This window comes from Triturus cristatus, chromosome 3_2, assembly GCF_964204655.1.
Source record: "Triturus cristatus chromosome 3_2, aTriCri1.1, whole genome shotgun sequence".
NCBI lineage: Eukaryota > Metazoa > Chordata > Amphibia > Caudata > Salamandridae > Triturus > Triturus cristatus.
In genome coordinates, this window is record NC_140584.1 from 914,161,042 (window position 1) to 914,176,068 (window position 15,027).

A 15,027-nucleotide genomic window follows, 5' to 3' on the forward strand; every position below is an offset into this window, starting at 1 on the left:
AAGTCTTAGTAGAAAATAACGCAGGGTATGTAATGCAGCCAAATAGTCTTGACGGAGGGCAGGCCATGGAGGGAAAAAGTCTGGCAAAGGTTGCAACTTCATTGGAGAAGAAATCTGTTCATTAGTAGTTCAGTCAGTCATAGTACCTTTATGGCGTACTTAAATAAAATCGTTGCAATATGTGTACAAAAACATGAATATAAATCAGGGGATTTGCATTCATAGACATAAAAACTGGCTTCATGATATAGACTTACCAAGCCTCATTAAATCCGTTCCATAAAAGACAATTAAAAAAATTACAAATTCATGAGCAAGGTCGAGGCTAAAGCCAGATCATCAATGCACACAGATGCTAGGGTTGTACAAACTGTACTTATAGTGCATATCAACTTGGGTCCAAGATAAAAAAATTATAGTTAAATAAGTCCTCTGTAGTTCTGGGTGTCACAGATAATGCCTGGGATGGGTGTCACTCAAATCTGTATAAAATAGGATACATTTATAAAATGTATAAAATAGTGCTTAAAGTGCATGGGAATCAAACAGAAATTATAAGCCAGTCACTACTGGCAGTGAAAGTCAGTAGTTCTTCGCAATAATAGTTAGGGTGTTAATCCGACTTGTCAGTATCTTTAAGTAATTCTTGTAGCAGGCTGATATACTTGCCAAATGTTGACAAGTCGCATGACTCCACTATGTTAAAAACCAAGGGGCATATTATCAAGAAATGGCGTTAAATTATCGCCGCTTTAGCAGCAGAAAACTGCCGCTAAAGCGGCGATAATGGGCTTGATAATATGCCCTTGAGAATTCCCATAGAAGCCCATGTTCTGGTGTCAACATGGGCTTCCATTGGAATTCTCTGCAGCATATTATCAAGCCCATTATCGCTAAAGCGGCGATAATTTTAACGCCGTGCTTGATAATATGCCCCAAAGTTTGTGGTCTCTTTACAAGTTCGTATCCCATATTTGAGAAACAAAGGTTTAACCAAGGTATGACGGGCATTCAGCAGCGCGGGACAGCAGCCCCAAAGGTGGTAAACGTTTATTTTTGGTATCCACAAAGTCTGCTCTTAACTATCATGGAAAGAGAGTGCCATTTTGGGTTCAGCTCTTTGGTCTGTAGCTACATCAGCTCTGCAGCCATGATTTATTTTAAACATGTCTTTCCAGTCGCGCGCCGGAGGTGTGGCTGTGGTCTCAGATATGGTGGATCTGGAGTATCATGGGAAGTGGCCACTGCAGCGAATACCACAGTGCGCTTAGATTTTAATCTTGCCAAATCAGCTAACATTGACTGTGCCTTTATCTGTCGTTTAAGATTTTTTTTTTAGGGCAGAGTGTTTATAGTTTAGCACTGACAGATCTGTTTGGAGTGTCTCCACTCGTTTGGTTCAGTAGTTCTGTGGTAAATAAAATTCCTTTACCTGGACTGAATTTGATACAGAAACATAATAAAATAGCTCAGTAAAATGAGAGGCAGAATCCGTGGTATTAGAGGTTCGGAATGGGCTTTATTCCAATAATCGATTATAATCGGTTGCTCCAAGTTCCATCACCACGGGGGTTCAGGAAGTGAAGTACATACATTATTGACATGAAATGACTTTTATAGATCATACATTACAATGAAGCGAATACAGTAGGCGTAACAATTGATAAGGAAAAATGACGATTTGTCTGCGTAACCAAAAATGGGTGGAACAAGGAGTAAAAAGGAACGTAATTGGTTATGATGTCACATGTAGGTGGATCTATAAGATAATACTTGGCATAGATGCGCGCGCAGCAGCATGACGTGTAATTGACGTGTAACTAGGGGGTGAAGGGGACTTGACATTTAGCTCTACATGTGGAGACAAGAAGTCTGGGGGGTCAAGTCAACCTAATCCCAAATCATATCTAACATCCTATGTTTAAAGAACTATGTTATCCATAAAAGAAGGACTCTCGGACAGAATCTGTTCTATACTGACTGTGTGTGCGTGTATAAGCGTCTAAGTGTCTACACTAAATGCGAGGGGGTAGAAATATTCCATGGTAACAGGACTATGAATTACTTGCATGAGGACCGAGAAGCCGGGCCTTTTGCTTGGTAACTGGAAGAATGTTTACTTAAACTACTAGGCAGGAATGCATCGGCTGAGGGGGAAGCAGATAATTCGAAGGTGAAATACAGTTCTTGGCAGAGAATAGGCTGATGTCAGGCTTCGTGAGCCGCGCAGAGAATGAGACAAAGTTCATGGTCACAGATGCAGGCTCGAACTGGAGTTTTCAGAGGCAGAGAGCAAGAAGAGTTTGATGACAGAATCTGGGCCTACTTGCCTGGACTGTAAAAATGGCATAAGTGAACCATATAAAGCCGGTGGCCTTTCGTACTTAGGAATGGAATATCCGGCCTATTCATGGCGGATCTGACAGAGGACATGTTGACGGTGGACGCACATGTATTTGCGTCTTCATAACTGGAACTGGAGGGAACATACATGTACTTGTGACATGCACATAGAACCGTTGGGGTCCAAGATAGGGGACATAACTGACCAGAAAAATCCATATTTCCACATTCCCTCCTTGTCCCCTACTTGCCCGTTAAGAGATATCAATCTTCATTAATCCATTGATCTGTTCATATAACATCATTTGTTCTTCTTTCTTCTTCCGTGACGAATGAAATCTTGGTGGTGGAATACACGATGTGGCACACAGACCACAGATCGCTGGTCCACATTGTAGACATAGACAGCAACTGAATAGTATGAGAAGGCCAATACCTAGGAAGGATAGAACTCTCCATCCCCAGGCTGATATCACACTCCAAAACCAACTGGACCAAGTCCAAGTGCCTGGGTTCTGGTGTATCTGGTTTACAATCTTATGAAGGCGAGTTATGGCTTTATATACTGATGGCGAATTTTCTGGTATGAATACGCAGCAGCTTGATCCGATGACCCTACAAGCTCCGCCCCTATCAGCCAGGATGACGTCGAGGACAAGACGATTTTGAAGCACCACAATCCGCATAGCAGACTGCTCTTCTGTTAAATTGCCTAGGGCGGAAATAGTTTCATTCACTACTGCTTCAAGGGTTCTAGTTAATCTACGTATCAGTTTACTATTAGTAACAGTACCTATATAGGGAAAGATGCCTTTATTGAAATCTGTGTATTTCTCCCATGCTGTTTCAGTGTAATCGACAATTGGGAGATCTCTCCGCTCTCTGTTGTGTACTAAATGAATATTTCTGTAATAATCAGGAGGAGCTAGAAAAACAGGTGGCAAAAGGAATGCAATGTAGCAGGTACCATCCCAATCTAGAGGTAGACGCATATATGCAGTCTGACCACATATAAAGTAGGAGTGGTGATAAGCTCTAAATGAAGATTTGCCTTGATCACTGAATTCTACTATAGTAGTGCATTTACTATGGCCCATATGTATGGAACCAACCTTTCTTACACATAATTCCCCTTTTGCTGGGAATACTGACATGGTGGGTAAGACTAGTTCAACTTCGGATATGACATTTAGAATCATGGGATTAGGTGTAAAATTACCTAATCCATATACTTCATTTTCTAGATCAGTTCCTGTTCTTTTGGGGCGACCCTCCTTGTCAGGGTAGCAGACCTTGAGTAAAACTAGGTTCAGATTTCCCCATACCCACTGATCTTGGTAAACAGCTGTGTCTGAATCTATGGAATTGATTAAACTAAACCATGCTCCACAGGAGCCGTTATGTGTAAATGGGTGTGGAAAGAATGGCAGGACTCCTTCATAATTCTGATAGGGAGGGAGCCGACCACACACCCAACAATTGGTGGCATTACTAGTTTGATGGGAATGATGTAACATACTAATGAAAGTGTTATTGCGCAGCGCAAGTCTATAAGATAATTCATGCGGAGGTAAGTCACTAAAAGAATGTTCAGCAGTAACATTATAAACATGTCTAGAAATAGGGTAATATATATGCAACAATATGCTTGCAGTAATTATTAAAAGACTCAAGAAAAACAAGATTATTAATGTCACTATGCAATGGCTACGCAGTGATTTACAATACGCCTGTCGTTTCATCATTTTTCGCGACTGTCCATGATTCAGGTCTAGAGGATACATGTCAGAGACAGATTCAACCGCTTCACCTAGGAGAGGACTTAAACAATCAAATCGTCTCACGTTCTAGGCCTCAATTTAACTTTATAGAGTTCGGTTTCAGTTTTTTCAACCAAAGGAAGTTTTGAATCAGTCTGTGAGGGAGTGCAGGGCACAATGTCTATATCCGAGGATTGTCCATGAAATTTCTTGATATGACTTGAATGAATCCAGCCCTTGCGGCCCTCGATCTTCACGGCTGTTCTTGTGGTCAGCAGAACCAACTTGGGTGTCTTCCACCTGGGCTCCAGCTGAGTCTTTCGGTCGAAATTTCTCACAAATACAATATCACCCGGAACTACGTCATGGGGTTTCACCTCTGTGTTGTCGGGAAAGGCTGCAGCTACCTGTGAACGACAAGATTGTAGTGCAGACATCAAGGAAGCCAAGTAATCTGTCAGCATATTACAGTCAACATCAGTTATTTTGCGTGGTATGGGCGTCCCCCACATATTTGGTGGTCTGCCGAAGATCACCTCATACGGGGATAGCCCTGTTCGAGAGTGTGCTACCATTCTCATGTAAAAGAGTGCAACTGGTAACGCTACTACCCAGTCGACACCTTTCTCTCTGCATATTTTGGACAATCTGATTTTCAGTATCTGGTTATGTCTTTCTACGAGACCTGCTGCCTCGGGGTGTCGGACACAGTGGAATTTCCACTGATATCCTAACAGAAGTGAAACATGTTTCATTAATTCGGATGAGAACGGCTGGCCGTTATCTGAGTAGACAACACGTGGTAAACCGTATCGTGGGAAGAATTCTCGAACCAACGGTTTGGCAGTAGTCGGGGCAGTGTAATCTGAAACCGGGTATGCCTCCGTCCAACGGGACAGAGCGCAGACAACTACGAGAACGTATTTGAATCCTCGACATCGTTCCATCTGGATATAATCCATCTGGAGCACTTCAAAAGGGTGATCAGGAGGATGAAATCCACCCTGTTCTACGGGAACGCTTTTTCCTGGGTTAAACTGACAACAGATCATACAGGTACGGACTTTTTGCTTTGCTGCTGCTCGTAAATGTTTATTGAACCAAATGTGTTGAATGCTGTCTAGCATAGCTTTTTCTCCGAGATGTGCTGGACTATGTGTAGTGTTAATTATAACTTGGACCATTGAATCAGGAAGGAACCATACAGACTTTTCCTTCATCATCCATCCTTGGTCCGTTTGGATCCCTCCTAATTCAGTCCATTTCTTTATTTCGTCTTGTGTAGCATGTGTCTGTATGTCAATTACGTCAAGAGTAGGATCTTTAACTGTCATACAATGTGTCGGCATCGGGACTATTGTCTTTGTCATGTCGGGGGTTTGAGTTTGAGCAGTCTGTTTAGCTGTTCTGTCGGCTAGATCATTGCCTTGGGAAATGATATCAGTAACCTTCGTATGAGCCTTACATTTCATAATTGATATTGCAGTGGGTCGATGTATTGCATCTAATAAAGCATGAATGAGGGGTCCGTGCTGAATGTGGGCACCGTGGGAAGTTAAATAACCTCTCTCTCGCCACAGCACGCCGAAGTCATGTACAACTCCGAATGCATAACGTGAATCAGTGTATATGTTGACTTTTTTATTCGTGGCTTGAATACAGGCTTGTGTCAGAGCGATGAGCTCTGCGGCTTGAGCTGACAAAGTATTTATACGATTAGTTTCAATGACTTCAGTATCTGTTGTGACTGCGTAAGCGGCCACTAACTCTCCTGTACTTGTTCTCATACATGAACCATCTACATACAACGTCAGGTCTGGATCTGACAATGGGACATCGGTTAAGTCTTGTCTGGGTTTTGTCGTTATAGTAATAACTTCAATACAGTCATGAGCTAGTGGGTCTGTTCCGGTTACTGGCAAAAGTGTGGCAGGATTCAATGTGTTACAGCGTCTGATTTCTATGTGTGGCTGAAACAATGTAAGTTCGTACCCTGTAAGTCGCGCTATAGTCAAGTGTTGTGTTTGCGTTCTATTTACAAGAACCTCTACTGCGTGTGGTACTTGAACTGTCAATGGATGTCCTAACACTATGGCATCGCTTTGTCTGATTGCTAAAGCTGTCGCTGCCACTGATTTTAGACATGCAGGCAAAGCCTGAGCTACGGGATCTAATGTACTAGAAAAATAAGCACATGGTTTGTGTGCTCCTGCTTGTTCCTGTGTGAGTACTGACAAGGCAGTACCTTCGCGTTCTGTAACAAAGAGTGTAAACTGTTTTCTGTAACATGGCGTTGCTAAAACAGGTGCTTGACATAAAGCTTTCTTTAGGCTTTCAAAAGCTTGTGTATGTTCCTGAGTCCAAGGGAGAACAGTCGATGTGGCTGCCTCCTGTGTTGTCAACTGAATGAGTGGTTTTGCTAGAAATGCATACTGAGGGATCCACTGCCTACAGTATGAAGTGAGGCCTATAAAAGCCCGTACTTCCTTTTGTGTCTTGGGCATTGGCATGTTAGCTATTAACTGAATGCGGTCGGGTGTAAGCTGCCTTCCCTCCTTGGACAGCGAGTGTCCAAGATAAACAACTCGCTGGACACAGAATTGCAGCTTAGAAGGGGACACCTTGTGCCCCTTTTCGGCTAGAAATTTTAAAACTGTCAGTGATGCTTTTTCACATTCTGGTTCGCTTCTTGCGGTGATCAGCAAATCATCGACGTATTGGAGCAGAGCAGTGTTAACTGGCATGTGGATACTATCTAGTTCTCGTTTCAGTGCTTGGCTATAGATGCTGGGGCTTTCTGTAAATCCTTGAGGTGCGCGTGAGAATTTAAAGCTACGCCCATTTAAACTAAATCCGAACAAATATTGGCTTTCCGGATCTATTGGGACGCTGAAAAAAGCATTCTTGAGATCAATTACAGTAAAGAATGTTGCTTCGGAATCAATGGCTGTCAGTAATGACGAGATATCTGGGACCACAGGAAATTGTGGCACAATGCATTTGTTTAACTCGCGCAGATCAATAACCAATCGATAGACTGGCGGGGCCTTTGGATCTGTTCGTTTAAGAATCGGAATTATCGGTGAATTACATACATTGGAGTCTGTTTCCACAACTACTCCTTGGGCAATGAGCTCGTCAATGATTTGTAGTAAAGCCACTACAGCATCTGGTGGTAACTTGTATTGTCGCATTCGTGGTAGCACCACTCCTGCCTTTAATGTGACTCGATATGGTGTAATATTCATGCGTCCAACATCAGTAGGGCCTTGTGCCCATAGATGTGTAGGTAATGTCTGTAGTCGGGGATCCATGTCTCTAGACACATAGTGACCTTTAAAATCACGTAAAAACAACCTTACTCCTTCCGGAGAACAACATATTATGGCTCCTAGAGCTTTCAACGTTTTTATTCCTAGCAAGTTTTCTGGACATGATTTAGTAAGCAATAAATCTGTAGTTCGGGTCAGAGGTCCTATCGTAAGTGGAAGTGGCTGTGATACTTCATTAACAATAGGTTTTCCTGAAAAACCAAGGGAAATATTCTGTGAGCCTGAGAGGGGTGCCCCTGGAACTTCACTACGTTTTATGGTCGTTCGACTTGCCCCTGTATCGAGTAGAAATTTTCTATCTTGGCCTAATAATTTACTATGTACATAAGGTCCTTCTTGATCTACAGGAATCTCGATAAGGGGTAAATCAACTTCCCTCTCTAGGCTAGTTCATGCGTAACGCTGATACTCAGGATATTCATACTGTGCGGTCTGATACATTTGTCGTGTTGTTGTCTGTGTGGCAGCAACAGGCAACGGTGGTGCAGCTGGCACAAACTGTACTGGCTGTTGTGCGGCTGGCATGGCCTGGGCATGCTGCAGAGCTCCTTGTTCATTCTGATCTTGTCTAAGTGGCCGTGATCTTTCTTGTGTTTTACCTATGGCGATATTATGTTTTAAAACTGGACAATCGTGTACGTAATGACCTGGCTTTTTACAATAATTGCATGTCCCTTTTACAGGTCCTGCTGAATCGGAATGTGTCATACCCTTTTTATGTCCTTCAGCTGGAACTGTCTGGGAAACTAGCATTTTCATTTTCGTGTCTTTCATGCGTCTGTGTTCATGTTCTTGTTCCTCTCTAATTCTATTGTGATGGTACTGTAACATTTGTAACATTTGTGATGGAGTGTTACCTTGCCAGGTACTCTCGAATTTTAATACTCTATTCTTTACTGGGGGCAGGGCATTTTCTACTAATTTTGTTATAAACAGATGTGGGTATGATTCGCTACTTGCTTTTATGCCACTATTTATACCAAAACATTTTTCAAATCGGGCATAGTAATCACTAGTGTCTTCATCTTGCTTCTGTTTACAGGCTGAAATTGTACCCCAATCTTCCTTTTTCGTAGTTAATAAACGTGGCAGTACCTGTACTAATAAACCTGGTAATGCCTTAGTTTTTTCCCCAAGTCCTGCTCCTGCAGTTCGGGCCTTTTCTTCTGCTTCTAACACTGACCATTCTATCTTTTGGTCTCCTACCTCCCACTCTTTTTCCTTGAGTTTCTCATAAATACCAGCAGGCATCAATACCTTTAATATTGTCATAATGTCGGGATAGGTATACTCTCCCATGAGTAACATGTCCTTAATTTCTCGGTGAAAACCCGCTGGATCTTTGTCATGACTGGGTACCACTTTTTTCATTTGTAACAATTCTATTTTTGATATGGGCGTATATACAAATACGCGCTTAAACTCGTTGTCCTCGCCTTTTATTGGGTGCACTTCTCGTAAGGGATTCTGTCTATCCATGTGATACGTGGTTCTTTCCTTGACGGGTAATGAGACACGGTCTGAACATACAAAAAGAATATACTGCTTTCTTGATTCTAGAATTTCTTTAATTAATTTAGTACCTGAACCTCTCCATTTATTCATAAGCAATTCTGTCAATATGTCAGGTAAGGGACCAGGGTCCGAATGCTGACTCCGATATAGTATAATGAGTTGTTGAATCATATAAATCCCAGCTAACCTCTGTTCGTCTGGGGTGAGATTCAAAAATGTGCGTGCTACTGTATCATCACTATATTTTCCGGGACTGTCCACCCAATGGACAGCTGCCCTGGCTAAATCTTGTTCATCCATAGAATCGAGAAAATGATAACCCCTTCGTTCTTGGAGTAGTTTGTCGGCGGTTTGGAACGAATGCTCGTTAGACCTTATATTAATTATAGGTATTTGGAAATTCCTGTTATTATCTGGACATATCGGACGTATCGAGTCAGTAAGCCATCTATTACTATTACAAGATCTTCCTCTACCTACATAGGCTATGGTGTCCGACTGTCCTGTGGGCAGTCCTGACCCTTCTTCCTCGCTTTGTTCGAACTCGTCTACCTCTAATCTCTCTTCGTGTAGGCGTTCTATTTCTTTACGGATCTTTCGGCACATGGCTATTATACAATTCTGTTTATCATGTCTCCCTTCTGATATATTCTGGCTCCATCTTGTAAGAATTTGCATTGCTTCCGGGTCTACCCCCGGTCGGTCTTGATTTCTGATCACACAATTTATGAGGAAACGTAACAGTTCCCCCTGTATCTCTACTTTCTGGTATTCCATAGCTCTGTTAATACATTCTGGATCTCGCCCTGTTTGGACAAAATGATATATTTTATCTAGATGCGCAGTCATTCCTGGTAACTTTCCTAAATATACTGCGGCTCGTCTGATACGCAATGATGCCAGGGTCATTTCGTCCTCTTTACCGGGCACAGGGTCATATCTGCAATCTATAAGAAGTTCCTTCAGCGTACGGGCACTTATGAGTTTCGGTGTACGTGAATGTGCTGACTCTTGAAAAGTAAGTTTATTTATTCTGGGTGGCGTAGAAAAAATGTTGCTAGCACCTCCCGTAGCCCCATCTGGGGTGTCGGGCGTGAAAGGATTCGTCGAACGTGACACAGCTACTACAGGTGTGGACACAGCTATAGAAGTAGCTGTAGGAGCGGATGCAGAAACAGATGTGCTTGCCGGAACTTGTGACTCGATTTGTTGCTGTAGGGATACGGGCACTGGATCTTGGCGTTGAACCTCCCTGATATGCGGTCTATGTGGGGCGGAATTTGCATACTCGGGAGCTGCGTCATCTAAATATGAGGAAAGAAAAACATCTTCTGCGGTTCTAGGATGCCCCTTAGGATGTACCTTTATTGGGAACAATGGGGGTGGCAAGTCTTTCGGTATTTCTGGAGTAGCCTTAGGTAATCCTTCGGCCAGAAGGGGATACATACCATTCATAAGGGCATTTCTTTGCCTATCTACTTGTTCTGATTTCACTCGGATACCTTCCTCAATTAATAGATTCTCTCGAACTTTATTTGAACTTTCTTTATTCTTTTCTTCCTGTCTACGTGCTTTTTCTGTGCGTCTATGAGATTCTTTACGCCATAACTCAACGGCGTCTTTCTGTGACTGTCTGACCTTCCTTTTCCATAACTCTTCCTCAACTTTCATGATGCACTCTGCATCCCAGGTTCCCGCTGTGGGCCACCTCTGACTTTCTGGCAATCCCTTGGTGTAGTCTACCCATAAATCAAGAAATAATATAGCGTCTAAGCCATGTTTGTGATACATAAAGTGCCCTGGAGTGTCCCTAGGAGGAATAGGAACGGCTTCTTCGAGAACCCCTTTTCTAGTAGTGATCTGTCTTAATTTCGAAAAGAGCGGCATATTGAGAACTGACCTTATACTTGATTTTGACCAACTGACCTGATACTTGATTTTGAACAGACTTAATACAATAAACACGATAATGAACAGTCATTCATACCACAATATGCAGGACGTTTTTTAAACACATTAAACATTAAACATTAAACCTTTAACTGAAACAACAATGATGATCGTCTGCATAACTAATCACCAAGCTTAATTCTTGACAATAACTAGATACTTCGGAATACTTGATATACTGCTAAACAGTACAGATACACTGCTAAAACAGTGCAGACCGGATTTGTGTACCCAAACCCGTCTTGACCGGCACAACCTATGTGCACGTCAGAAATGCCTCCCCAGCAATGGTACTCACCGGGTAGCTTCGGAAACGGAAGGCCTCGGTAACTTGAACTTGAACCGGTCTGGACTCGACTCGACTCGTCGGACACTGGGCTTGACTTCGAACTGGTGGGTCTCTGTATACCTCGGATCTTGCTCTCTCAGCTAGGCTCTGGTCGGGATACTTCGCACTTCTCACCGCCTCGTCTGGGTGTTGATCGCAGTCTCAGTCGCCCCCGCTTGACCGGAGGGAGATACAGGAAATCCTGCTGGTACGCGTTATTGTCCGTCCAGCTGTGGCAGGAGACCGGGCCTGCAACTCACCGCCGGCGCGTGAGATGAGAAAGTGTCCCTATTCGGGCGCCATTCATGTGGTAAATAAAATTCCTTTACCTGGACTGAATTTGATACAGAAACATAATAAAATAGCTCAGTAAAATGAGAGGCAGAATCCGTGGTATTAGAGGTTCGGAATGGGCTTTATTCCAATAATCGATTATAATCGGTTGCTCCAAGTTCCATCACCACGGGGGTTCAGGAAGTGAAGTACATACATTATTGACATGAAATGACTTTTATAGATCATACATTACAATGAAGCGAATACAGTAGGCGTAACAATTGATAAGGAAAAATGACGATTTGTCTGCGTAACCAAAAATGGGTGGAACAAGGAGTAAAAAGGAACGTAATTGGTTATGTCACATGTAGGTGGATCTATAAGATAATACTTGGCATAGATGCGCGCGCAGCAGCATGACGTGTAATTGACGTGTAACTAGGGGGTGAAGGGGACTTGACATTTAGCTCTACATGTGGAGACAAGAAGTCTGGGGGGTCAAGTCAACCTAATCCCAAATCATATCTAACATCCTATGTTTAAAGAACTATGTTATCCATAAAAGAAGGACTCTCGGACAGAATCTGTTCTATACTGACTGTGTGTGCGTGTATAAGCGTCTAAGTGTCTACACTAAATGCGAGGGGGTAGAAATATTCCATGGTAACAGGACTATGAATTACTTGCATGAGGACCGAGAAGCCGGGCCTTTTGCTTGGTAACTGGAAGAATGTTTACTTAAACTACTAGGCAGGAATGCATCGGCTGAGGGGGAAGCAGATAATTCGAAGGTGAAATACAGTTCTTGGCAGAGAATAGGCTGATGTCAGGCTTCGTGAGCCGCGCAGAGAATGAGACAAAGTTCATGGTCACAGATGCAGGCTCGAACTGGAGTTTTCAGAGGCAGAGAGCAAGAAGAGTTTGATGACAGAATCTGGGCCTACTTGCCTGGACTGTAAAAATGGCATAAGTGAACCATATAAAGCCGGTGGCCTTTCGTACTTAGGAATGGAATATCCGGCCTATTCATGGCGGATCTGACAGAGGACATGTTGACGGTGGACGCACATGTATTTGCGTCTTCATAACTGGAACTGGAGGGAACATACATGTACTTGTGACATGCACATAGAACCGTTGGGGTCCAAGATAGGGGACATAACTGACCAGAAAAATCCATATTTCCACAGTTCGACCAGTAGTTGTTTCACTCTTCGTTTGAAGCAGGCAGTTGAGGTGTTGGATCTGGCAGAAGGAAGTTGATTCCAAATTTTGGGGGCAACTCCGGAGAAGGAGTGCTTGTAGGTTTTTATTTTCATTTGCAGGGCTTCAGTAGAAGGGATCCTGGGCATCTTTAAGTTTTATTATCACTTGATAGGACAATTGTCTTGGCCAGGTAAGTTGGAGTGTTGTGGTGAAGACCGTTATGAATGAAGCAGGCAATTTGTAGGTGGATCGTTGCCTCATTGGGTAGCCAGTTTAGAGCCTTGAGATCTGGGGTGATGTGATCACTTTTTCTTTAGTGTATGAGGAGTCGAGCTGCCGCATTAAAGGTTGCCCACAGAGGTGCCAGTTTTGATAGACCCATCAGGGTAGCACTACTGTAATCAAGTTTGGAGATAACTAGCACTTGAACTGCTGTCTTGAGATCTGCAGTCGAAATTAAAGGTTTAATGTAAGCTACATCCAGTCTTTCTGCTCCCCTTGGTTTTATCCCCATTCTGCACCTCTCGGGTCAAGAAATTCCTCTCGAAATCTGGGATTTTCTTTAAAAAAAGATAGCCCTCCCAGGCATCAGGCTGTGCCTCACCCCAGAACATGTCCACTAGACACAAGGGGTTATTTTTTTTGGGATCTGGTGTGATGCCAGGAATTGGTTCTTTCACCGCCCATAAAGCCCCAAAAGTCTTTCTTTTACCCCTGGAAGTTAAGTGTGGGGTTTACCCCAATTGACACTGCCTAAGGGTGCAGAAAGCCCATTTCACACATGAGTTCTTAAATAAAAAAAGAATGGGGATTGAACCAGTGGGCCATATCCCACCAACCCTAAAGCACCAACAGTCTTCCTGCAATCCCCCCAACATGAGGACGATTTGAGGATTTACCCCATGTCCGCTCCAGGGAAGCAGTGGTAAAAGGGTAGAATCAATAGCACACCGAATGCCAGTGATATTTTTTAAAAAGCTTGACTGGTGTGGGGCCATCCCTTCCTGACATCCGACCAACCCCTAACCCAATACTTGTTTGTTCCCATGGGTCTGAGAGCATCCCCATCCTCTTGTCTATGAGAGGAACTAGACTCATTTGAATGTAGATTTGTCATGTGGGTAAGCAGGCAGGGGATAAATCACAATGTGTTCTCATTTGGCATAGTGAATGGCTAGTCTTTTCGGACTCTAGGTCAAATGGTAATGAAGGAACCCCATAAACACTGGCCATTTCTGTGATCCAGGCTGGTGTGGTTTTTGAACCAAGTGTGTCTGCAAACGTCATATTCTGGCTAAATTTATGTATTTTCTTCACATTTCTGTGAGGAAAAGTTCCAAAATCTGGGAGGTTCCTCAAAATTCCTATCACCCAGCATTCCCACACTTTCCTTATAAAAATGGTGTTGATGTACCACAGGGAGGAGCTCATCCTGCTCTTGCTCAACGGATCCACAATCTCCTAATTTTTATACACTTCCACCTCTGGGTAGTGTTGAGGTAAAATCCCTCTCATGTCACCACACTGTATCCACAACTTTTGTTCTTGCTGCTACTGGCATGTTATTTTTGTGGGAGAGCCCTTGTCCGTCTCATTCTTCTCAAGTGGCACTCGTTCATGTAGCCATTATAATAGCATTCATTGTGCGATAGCGTGTTCTGCCACCCACTCGGATCTTCATTGACCGTGTGTGAGTGGTCAGTGTCAGAGCCCTCCAGAGGTTTGTTGTTAGGGAGTTTACCTTTCTTGCTACCTCTCTAGGCTGGAATTTGTTCATCTAGGTTTGTATGTCATAATATCGAGCACACAAATAGCATGCTGCCAAAATTTTGAAGCCTAAATACCAAAATATTGTGAACGGAAATGTATATAGGTAAGTATAGATTTACCACCTTAGCTCCACCTCTACGTACCTTGAGGATATATATATCGTTAAGATACATATTTAAAACTCGACCGTCATGTGGAATCCCTCTATGTAGATCAAGCAGGGGCGGCTCCTCCGATAGGGCGAAAGAGCGTCGCCCCAATGCTTCTCGGAGTACGAGAAGCAGAAACATAAAATGGTAATAACTTTCCGTTATTACCATTTTATGTTTTGTTGCGTGCTTTGCTCTGAGAACAGGGCAATGCAACCTACATGGATAAAATGGCCTCCCCATAAGCTGCTGGCTGAGGGGCGTCCCAATCAATCCCAACGCTGCTTGCAGCATTGTGATTGGCTTAGGGCAGGGCCTGGCTGCCTGCTTTTTTTTTTTTTTTTATAAATTTTTTATTGAGCAGTGCCAAATGGAAGAAAAAGACATGACTTCAAAGC